Source organism: Rousettus aegyptiacus, unplaced genomic scaffold (genome assembly GCF_014176215.1).
Source record: "Rousettus aegyptiacus isolate mRouAeg1 unplaced genomic scaffold, mRouAeg1.p scaffold_m13_p_7, whole genome shotgun sequence".
NCBI classification, from domain to species: Eukaryota; Metazoa; Chordata; class Mammalia; order Chiroptera; family Pteropodidae; genus Rousettus; species Rousettus aegyptiacus.
Genome location: NW_023416310.1, coordinates 24,090,175 through 24,100,045, shown reverse-complemented (window position 1 = coordinate 24,100,045; position 9,871 = coordinate 24,090,175). Strand labels below are relative to the sequence as shown.

At 33.9% G+C, this 9,871-nt stretch overlaps 1 pseudogene; it reads right to left on the bottom strand.

Moving 5' to 3' along the window:
• Positions 1–9,426: 9,426 nt before the first annotated feature.
• On the bottom strand, positions 9,427–9,545 carry LOC118606029 (annotated as a pseudogene).
• Positions 9,546–9,871: the final 326 nt, after the last annotated feature.

The following is a 9,871-nucleotide window of genomic DNA, read 5'->3' as shown; positions in this document are numbered from 1 at the left end:
CTTTAAACAAGCCCCTCTAATCAAACTGCTTTTCCCTCTGGACAAGAAACAATCTGTCCAACTCCCTTTCTAGAAAATCTGCTCAGTAATTAATTTATATTTTCTTTTTCCAATTTCCTTACTTTCATTCTATTTTAAACACATTCCAGTTGGACTTTCACCCACCACTGTATTGGAACCCTTCCCATAAACATAAATGCCCTCCAGTTGTCAATGTAATGGTTATTTCTTAGTTCTCCAGATCTGATAGCAGCGTTTGAAACTTTGGGTTACTTCATCCTTCTTTAAACACTTCCTTAATTTTCTTCCTTGGGACATTACTTTCTCTTCAGTTTTCCTCAAAATTTTCCAGTCTCTTATTTTTGTTCTCTGCATTGGATCCTCCTCCTATTTCTGAACTCTCTATATTGGAGTTGCTCAGAACTTGGACCTTGTATCTCTTCTCTTTCTTTATACAGTCCTTTGGATCACCTTCAATATCAAGTCTTTAAAATCCATCAATTCACTGTGAGCTTACAAAGTTTTATCTTCGGCTCAGATTGCTTCACCGAGATCCAAATTCTCAAACTCTCGACATTTCTGTTTGAATCTCAAGCACTCATCTAAAATTTAGCAAATGTAAAACAACTGTTGACTTCTCTTAAACTTGTTCCTTCTCCAACTTAGGTAACTCCCTAGTTTTGTTTGCTCAAGCCAAAATCTTCAGCATCATACTTTATAATTCTCTTTTATTCAGACTCTATATTACCCAATCACTACATCCTGTCAGGTCTACAAACAGATTACATGCAGGCTTGACTGTTTCTCACTAATGCAACCACACTGCTTCAAGCCGCCATCATTTCTTACCGGTTATTGCAGTATTCTTCTAGATGTTCTGTTTTCATTCATGCCCTCCCTGTGGTCTGCCCTCCACAGAGAAGCCAGAGAATCATTTCACGATGAAAGTGAGATCATGTCAGTTCTCTGCTCAAACCCTCTAAATGACTATCCTTCATCTGGAATAACAGCCAAAATCTTTACGAGGCCTCTGCAGCCCTGTGTCACCTGTCACTCCCTTGTTCCGGCTTTCTCTTCTCCATTCCTCACCTGCTCTTCTCATCTCACCAACACTTCAGGCAAGAACCTGCCTCAGCATTTGCAAGAACTGTTTTCCTCCTCTTGCCCAGCGTACCCTACATTGCACTGCCACCTAACACGTAATACACATGCATGTTTGTTTATTGTTTATGGATTTTCAGTAAAATATAAACATTAAGAAATCAAGATCATTTTTTCTTACCTAAAATAGTGTTTTGTACTTTGTGGGGTCTAAATGAATATTTGTTTAATGATCAAATGAGGGAATCACCGAATAAATGAATAAATATGACTGACGGCTGTGCACTAATTAGAGTTATCTGCATCTCAAAACTTTAGGAGACATGAGGAAATGCTTATTATGCAATGTTAAGTTGCCAAAACAGGGGAAACACTGGTTTGAAAAAATAAGCCCAATTTAGCTCAGTTTGGGATTGAAATAACTTATATTTCGCTTTTAGATTTTCAAATTATTTGTCAATATGCATTGTTTTATAATATTTTAGAACCACAAAATGAAAAGGTTTATTTTAAAAATAAAAATCAGTTATGATTAATTACACATGACTTATGTTTTTCACATATTCTTTTCTGTATCTAGCATAATGCCATATATATGTATATACCCATAAAACAGGTGTGTAATTGTGTAAAATAAGTGACTAAAGTGCTACTACTATAATCTGAAGATCTTCATAATCAGGCTAACTTCTAGAAACAGTGTTTCAAAAAACTTTGTACAGTCAGATATAAAGTTATCTTCTTTCAGTCCATAATCATTCCATAAACCTTTATAAAGTAGCAATTCTATCAGGTGAAATTCTAAGTACTAAGGATGGATATAGGGGTAATCATAACACCTAAAGTTACTGCTTTATAGAACTCATTTTCTACTATAATTAGGACATAATAAGCTCTATAGATTTGTGAAATATTAAGTATCATGTATTAATCAAAATTCTCTCTGCCTATATCTTAACAATAAAGTGTATTTTTTATTTTTTATCTTATCTTTTTTTTTTGGTCTATCATAATTGAATAATAAGTTAGGGAAATACCCTTTGATGAGAAACAATATCAAATGTTTTAAATGCCCAATTGAGTGCATTTTATTGACCTGTGATTTCCCCTTATACACATTATGGTAAACTATAACCATTGCTGATATTTTTAATTTTTTATCGTCATCAGTATGTGCTAAACAACTCACAGGTGAATCACACTAAGAATATTAAAACCATCATATGTATACAATGTACATTTGAGGACACAATTTAAATATTTTAATTCTTACTTTTACAGATACTGAATGTTTATAAGTGTAACTGATTCATTTTCAGTGATTCTAAAATGAAATCATGTGATTTCATTAGGTTATCAGATTCCAAAGCCATGAAATGTTTCATTATCTATTTAATTCTTTTTCTTCAAATTTTATGCTTACCAAGAGTCATTCTGATTATAATTTTCTTTTTGATGTAATATAACTTAAGAGTTAAAAGATGGATGTTGGTAAATTTCTTGTGAAGATATACTTGACAGTAATATTTCTTGATTAATGTCATTAAATTGTCATTATATTGCATATTTTTATGCAAAACCAATGTGTAAATAAATGCTTTCCAGAGATATTTCTATGATTGATTGCTACTATATTATATCTAATATGAGGAGAAATACCAATGGCACTTTACCAATTACACAAACAAATATTGATGAGCAATGCCATATTTCTTTAGACTATCAGAATGCCTTTTCCAAAAGATTTCCATAAATATGTGCTTAATTGGACTGAATTGAATAACATAGTCTCAAGCATAACACTTGAGTTTGTGTAATGACACAAAAGATCTTTGGAAAACATAATATTTCTTAACAATGCCCTCCAAATATCCCTTACCATGTTCATCTACAATGTATTGTATCTTTCTATAGAAAAACGTCATACTTAATTTTTGGCACAAGAGTAAAAGCAAAAACCTAAACATATATTTGTAGTAACAGTTTTATACCTATTAAAGCTTTCAATCTTTGAGCTTGGTTTGGCTGCTGAGAATTTGTTTTGAGTACAGTTATTAAGAAAACACAGATAAAGAAGGAGAAAAGAATGCTGCTTAGCATTATGGACAAGAAAATTTTAAAATTTAGCACTGACTTCAAGCATGCTGAGGTTGCCAGTGACTGGAAAAAAATAAGCAATGGGATATATACATTACATTAGTTTTAAAAATTATGAGAGTACACAGTATCCTTAGTATTTTATTGAAAGCAGTATGGTATAATATAATTTTGCAAGGAATTTATACATGTTGTATTTCAATAATTCATTATTTTTGTATAGCTAATTCACAGTAGAGTTTCTGAAACTACTGTGTTCCTGAAAAAGGACCATCATTTCTGAAGCTTAGCAGACTAGCACTGATCATGTTTCACTAACCTTTCTATTCGAGTTTGATAGTCCCAAAATACTAATTTATAAGTCATTAATTCTCCAGCTCCCCACCCTGCCACATGTTTTTCTTTATTTCCCTTAATTTCTATTAGCAAGTATTCTGCATTTACTACTCATAATTTATTAATAAGATAACTTCTTTCAGTAATATTATTTTTTCAACTACTGGACAATAAGTTTGAGAGTGAAGAAGGAAATATAGCTTGAAGATATTGAAGGAAGATCTCAAGTACACAAAATTAATACATTTTAACAAAGGTAAATGTGTGTGTGCAGGTGTCTTCAGGCCTTTTCAAACTGCATCTAGGGATTTTTAATTCTCTCAAGATTTATATTAAGTATCCTTATTTTATGACTGCTATTTTGTAAAAAGCAATTTTTGTAAATTAACTTTAAAATAAATAATTAGCTTTGCCATAGGTAAAAAATATTTGAAATAAAATAATAACTTTCATGGTAATCAAACAGATCAAATTTTCTTTATAATTCATAAAGGACTCACTCCTCTTTTGAGCCAGAGTATATACCATGGAGCTTATTTAGAGTCTTGAACCAAATACATGATACACAAGAAGGTCCTAGTTATAACTTCTCTTTGATTTGGAGAGCCATCCTTTTCATTAATATTTGAGGTAACTTTCACTTACAAAGTATTTGTGCTCACCACAGTCATTTCTTTAAATAAACAAGAAACCAATTTTAATTGTTGACCATAGCTCTTTTTTATTTGAAGAATTTCTGCCTTAAAATTCATTTTTCAGTAAGTAAAGTATTAGCTTTTCTAGTCATACAGTACTGTGGAAAATTTAAGTCAATTTTCATTTAAGTTCTTGGGAAGATAGCCTATGGCAGAAGTTAGTCATAATAGTCTTGTGTTCATAGTCTGTCTCTGCTAATTTCCAGTTTGAAAGTCTAGGTTTAAGGTCTTGATCTCAGTAGTCTAGTAATCTGGACCATAATACTTCCTCATAAAATTAAGAGAGTTAAATGAAGCTATGTACATGAAAGTAGGCAACACAGTTTCTGGAACTTTGCAGACTCCATAAACATTATCTATCTTCCTTCTAATAAAGATGAAAGCTATCATGTTTTTTTTTTTTATATTATTACTTTTTCATGAGCTAACAAAGGCTTAATTTGTACCATACATAGGCTGCTTACAAGACTAATACTGATATTCAAGTTAATATAATAACTTAGAATGGAGTTATATATATATATATATATATATATATTCATTTAATGTCAAATGTAATTTATAATAACATTCATACTAAAAAACTTCACTTTAAGTTTTTAACCCAAAGACTTTCAGCAATTTGTTGGATGTCCTGTATTTATTCTCTTTAAGAGTTTTAGAAACTGAAACAATATACCTAGTTCTCTGAGATTACTTATAATAACTGAAAATTTCAAGTATATATTCCAAGGCTAAAACCATTTAGATTTATGTAAGGTAAAAAGTTATTTCAGTAAATTGATGAAAGAAGATATATTTTCCTCTGAAATGGCTTCTTAAGAGAGTGCATTTAGTCCTCAACTTCAGATTTACTGGGGTAAATAAAAAGAACAAGAAAATGTCATTCGTATTATGATTACACATGGCTATGCCTGGAAAATAGCATATTTCAAAGACTAAAATCTAGCTTTTACTTTTAATCTTAGCTTTTCATCAGAGTTTTGTAACATAAAAATGTCAAATAAAAAACAAATCCAAACTTATGTAAGGAGAGACTTTACTCAAAATGATTACTGCAGTAGAGAGAAAGGGACAGTTACAGTAGAGAAAGTGCTTTGGCCATGGGAACTGCAAGCATCTCAAAGGTCAGGCATGAAAGAGTTTCTTATGTAGGAAGAAGTAAACCAGGCTACAGAAAACAGGCAGTTGATCAGGAAATGTCTTCTTTTATGGTCAGTGATTTTGGGAAAGGATGGTAAAGGAAGAGCTATTTTTCATTTCGATGCTGGATAAGGCTGTGTCCAAGTTCAGGTTCTGTGTACGGAAAAAAAAAAAAGCTTACTTAACTAAAGTCTTTTCAAGTTCACAACATCAATTTTGTTTAGATTGATGTGGGGACAAACAGTGCAGCTAATTCTTTACAAGGCAAAAAATGGATTTTGGAGGGTCTATGTTTGACTTTGCGATAGGTGAACAAGGGGCCTTACAGAGTCGTATCCAAGTCCTGTGGTAAAGGTCATAATCGCTGAAAGCTGCTTTCTAGAACACAGAGGGTGGGGAGATTCCTTTAACTATCTCCATGTTTCAGGATCACAAACTAAAGTTCAACATTGTCAGAATCTAACTAAATGTTTGGACTCCTCATTTCTTAGCCTTTGGTACGCAAAGCAATAGAGAGCTAATAGTTTTTTGACTCATATTTCTATTAGAATTCACCTCATTTCATATGGAAGGCTAACATGTAATATTCATGGCTCTTACGTTGCTACCGGCTTTAAACAATAAGCTCTTTGATAAATAAGTGATAGTGGTCTCCTGCAGTTTCTGAAAGGAAATATCTTAGCCACTCCCTTAATTATAGTGTTCTTTAATTATAGAACATTGTCCAACACATGTAGTTACAATACTAAATGCTGTTTGAATTGAAGTAATTCATATGTACTTAATTATTATGAGGAAGGAACATTATACTCACTACCAAACTACTTGATTGTATTAATATGCTGATATATTAGTAATATTACCTATAATGTCCTTCTTAAATTTAAGAAAATACCTTAATGTTTAAAATTAATACATTCTAATTCCAAATAGGAGCAGTATGGTGTCATGGAAAGAACAAAGTTTTAAATCAAACAGATCAGGGTTCAAATTCTGACTGCTAGAAACCAGCATTGTGACCATGAGCAAATGACATACCTTATCTTGCCTCAGATTTTTATTTTTTTTAGTATAATACTACCTTGAAAATGTCTTCAGAGGATTAGAGATAATATATACAGTCAGTTCCTCATTATATGTGGATTCTGCATTGTAAATTTGCCTACTCACTAAAATTTATTGTAACTCCAAAATCAATACTTGTCACTGTCATGGTCACGCATAGACATGCACAAAGCAGCAAAATATTTGAATCCTCCAATGTGCACCTTCCTGGCTGAGTTTTCCCTTTTTATTTCAGTTCTCATATTATAAAGAGTATGATCTCTTTAGTTCTACATTTTTGGTATATTTGTTGGTGGTTTCGCTGTTTAATATGCCCCCCTCCAAAGAGTACAGAAGTGCTATCTAATGCTTTTAAATGCATGAAAGTTATGCAGCGTCTTGTAAAGAAAATGCATGTGCTACATAAGCTTGTTCAGGCATGAGTTAGAGTGCTGTTAGCTGTGAGTTCAAAATTAATGAATTGTCAATTGATATTAAATAAGGTATCTTTAAACAGAAATACACATGAAACAAGGTTATGTTTTGATGGCTGACAAAAACTTGACTAATGACTAACAGGAACCTAACCCTATATCTCCCATAGGAGCAATGCTTCCATATACATTAATTCAATGTTCATGTCGACTTCTTGAATATTCACAAATAATGGAATTTGACTGTGTGTGTGTGTGTGTGTGTGTACAACATTAGTGCTTAATACATTATAGTGAGAAAGAGAAAAGCACTCCCTGCCTGACGTCCAGGCACTGGCCTGGCACTCCCAGCTAGGTATTGGTATCCCTCCTGCTGAGCATAAACAATTCACAGAACATTCACATCAGTCAAGGTGATTCTGTGACCATGATGAGTCTCATCTCTCACAGTTACTATGAGTGACTGCTGCTTCTTTACTTATTTGCTTGTTACCTCCCTCTAGTCTGCCTTATCTGCAGATAAGATTTATTGAAATACCCAATTATAGAATTTCCTCCACTTTCTGACAGCCCACAGAGACCAAACTCCCACTGTTTTTAGACTTTCTCTAATATCACCCAACCAACCTAAATCCAAATCTTTTCTAACATCCTTTTACTGAGACAGACCCAGAGTTCCCGTGCCATGCAGTCTTCCTCACCGCAATAGGAAATAAGCCCATCTTGTTCAACTGCATGTGTGTTCATGGTGTTCACTGGCTGGAGGACTTTGGCAATAGACATAACTAGCAGGTAGCAGTGGTTTTGTTGATTTATAGATATATTTGTCAATCTAATCCATACTAACTATCCCAGATGGACTAAAAAAAATATGTAGAGTGTAATTCCCCCATAGACAGTTAATTTTGTCGTTGCAAGTGTTTCAGTTTCTTTCTTTCTTTTTGCACAGTAGTATAGAGTTAAAATGTAGAAACCTTAGTGTATTACCCACAGCTTTTATTTTCTGATGCTTTGACATCTTGAGGCCTTGATGACCTTGGAGGGACTGCTTCCCCCAGAGTTAGCTAATTCCTCTGTACCCTTCATGTGAAAACCAACCAATCTAGAGTCCATAGCCCTAACCACATCCTCCACAGTCATATCCTGGGTCACTATTCCACTGACCTTATCACCTCAGGTCCAAGTTACCAGACAACTAGAGATAGCCTCTATACCCCGGAACCTGCTGAAATTATTCGGACTAGTCAGTCCTAGCCCTGCTTATTCTGACATGCTTATTCTTTCCCATAGAATCTACAGTAAAGGCTCCTGCCCATATTTTCCTCTGCCTCCTGACTGACCCTTGTGCTTCCCTGTATGCGCCTCCCCCTGCCACCCCGCCCCACACATACACACTCTGCATGGCGTGGCTTGCCTCTTGAGATCTATGAGTATAACAACTTACTTTTTAATGGCAGCGTTCTGATCCATTGGCCTTAATATGCCTAAATAATAATAAAACCTATATTTTAAAGCACTTTGCCTTTGTCATAAAGGAATTTAGAGTGTAACATTGAACACTGGATAATTCACTTATGAGAACAAGAAGAAAACAAAACAATCAAACAATGTGTAGCTAGTTCAAATCTATGCAAAGCCACCTACTCAGGCATTGTTGGCAGTAAACAGGGAAAGGCTCTATGGGAGATTAAAGAGAGTACTACTTGGAGAAGGGAAGGATGCATGTTGGATAAGAAAATGTCCAGGGTCTTTTTTGGAGATGATGTGAAGCCGTGAATTTGGAAGTAGGTGATTCACCAGCAAAATTATTTCACTGAGGTATAACATTATAATTCTCAAGTTTTAAGTTTATTTAAAAATGTATTTGATCAAGTAATGGATTAAAAATGGGTCCAAATGATGCTTGTCTTCAAAAACAAGCATCTTTCTGACATTTTTTTTTCAGAGGCAGAATGGAATCCAGGCTTTTATTTTGATTTTTAAAGGAAATATCTTAAAGGACATACGATGCTATAGATGTAAACTTCTGTATCCAGGCAATATCGCTTTAAAGAAGGGGGTAGATTATTGACACTTTATAGCTGGGGTTCCAAGAACACCAAAAGAAAAGCCAGTTATGGCAGCAGAAATGGCCCACAGGCCTGGGCTCCTAGAAAATTGGGATAATTACTGAAATCAATTCTAGCTTACAAAGAACATAAAAGCTGAACACACACTGTTAAATTGCATTCTGCTCACCTGTGGTTTACCATACTTTTTTTTTTTTTTTTTGTAATGCTCAGATTTTGTAAAGGCCAAGTAGAATTTCTAACAGATCCTTAATGAGAGAAGCACTTGTGGCAGTAATAAGAACACCAACGTATCCCAGCTCTTAAAAATCTACATCTTACATAACTTGGAAATTCATAATATGGATTAAAAACTACTAAGTCAATTCTAGCAAGTGACATTTATAGATAACATGTATATAGGAGTACTTTTTTATTTTTTTATTTTTTATTTTTTTAGAAGAGGCAACCCTTTGTTGACCTCACAGATTGCAAGGACCTTGTCAGCTTATTTTTTTTCATTTTTTATGCCTACAGCACCTAATTTTCCTAGGTGGTCTCCCATCCAAGTACTAGCCAGGCCTGACCCTGTTTCGCTTCCGAGATCAGAAGGGATCAGGCTTGTTCAGGGTGGCATGGCCATAGTCTATAGAAGTACTTCTGAAAGTTTTAACAGTTATATGATTTAAATTTTGATGTGGTTAATACTGTGTAGATTTGAGAAGTCATATGCATATGAAAAATCCCATGAACCTTTGGTAATTATTCATTCATTACTGTACCCCACCTGATTCATGCATAATTCTTGAATCATGTGGTTGATTTTTTAAAATAAGAAATAATCATAGTCATCAGTTCTGTGGTATGGATGGTTGCCTCAGCATGGAGAAGGAATGACCTACAATGTGCTAGCTTCATGCCAAATGAATAGGAGACCACATATTTATGATACTACTTCCTGGGAGAAGGAACA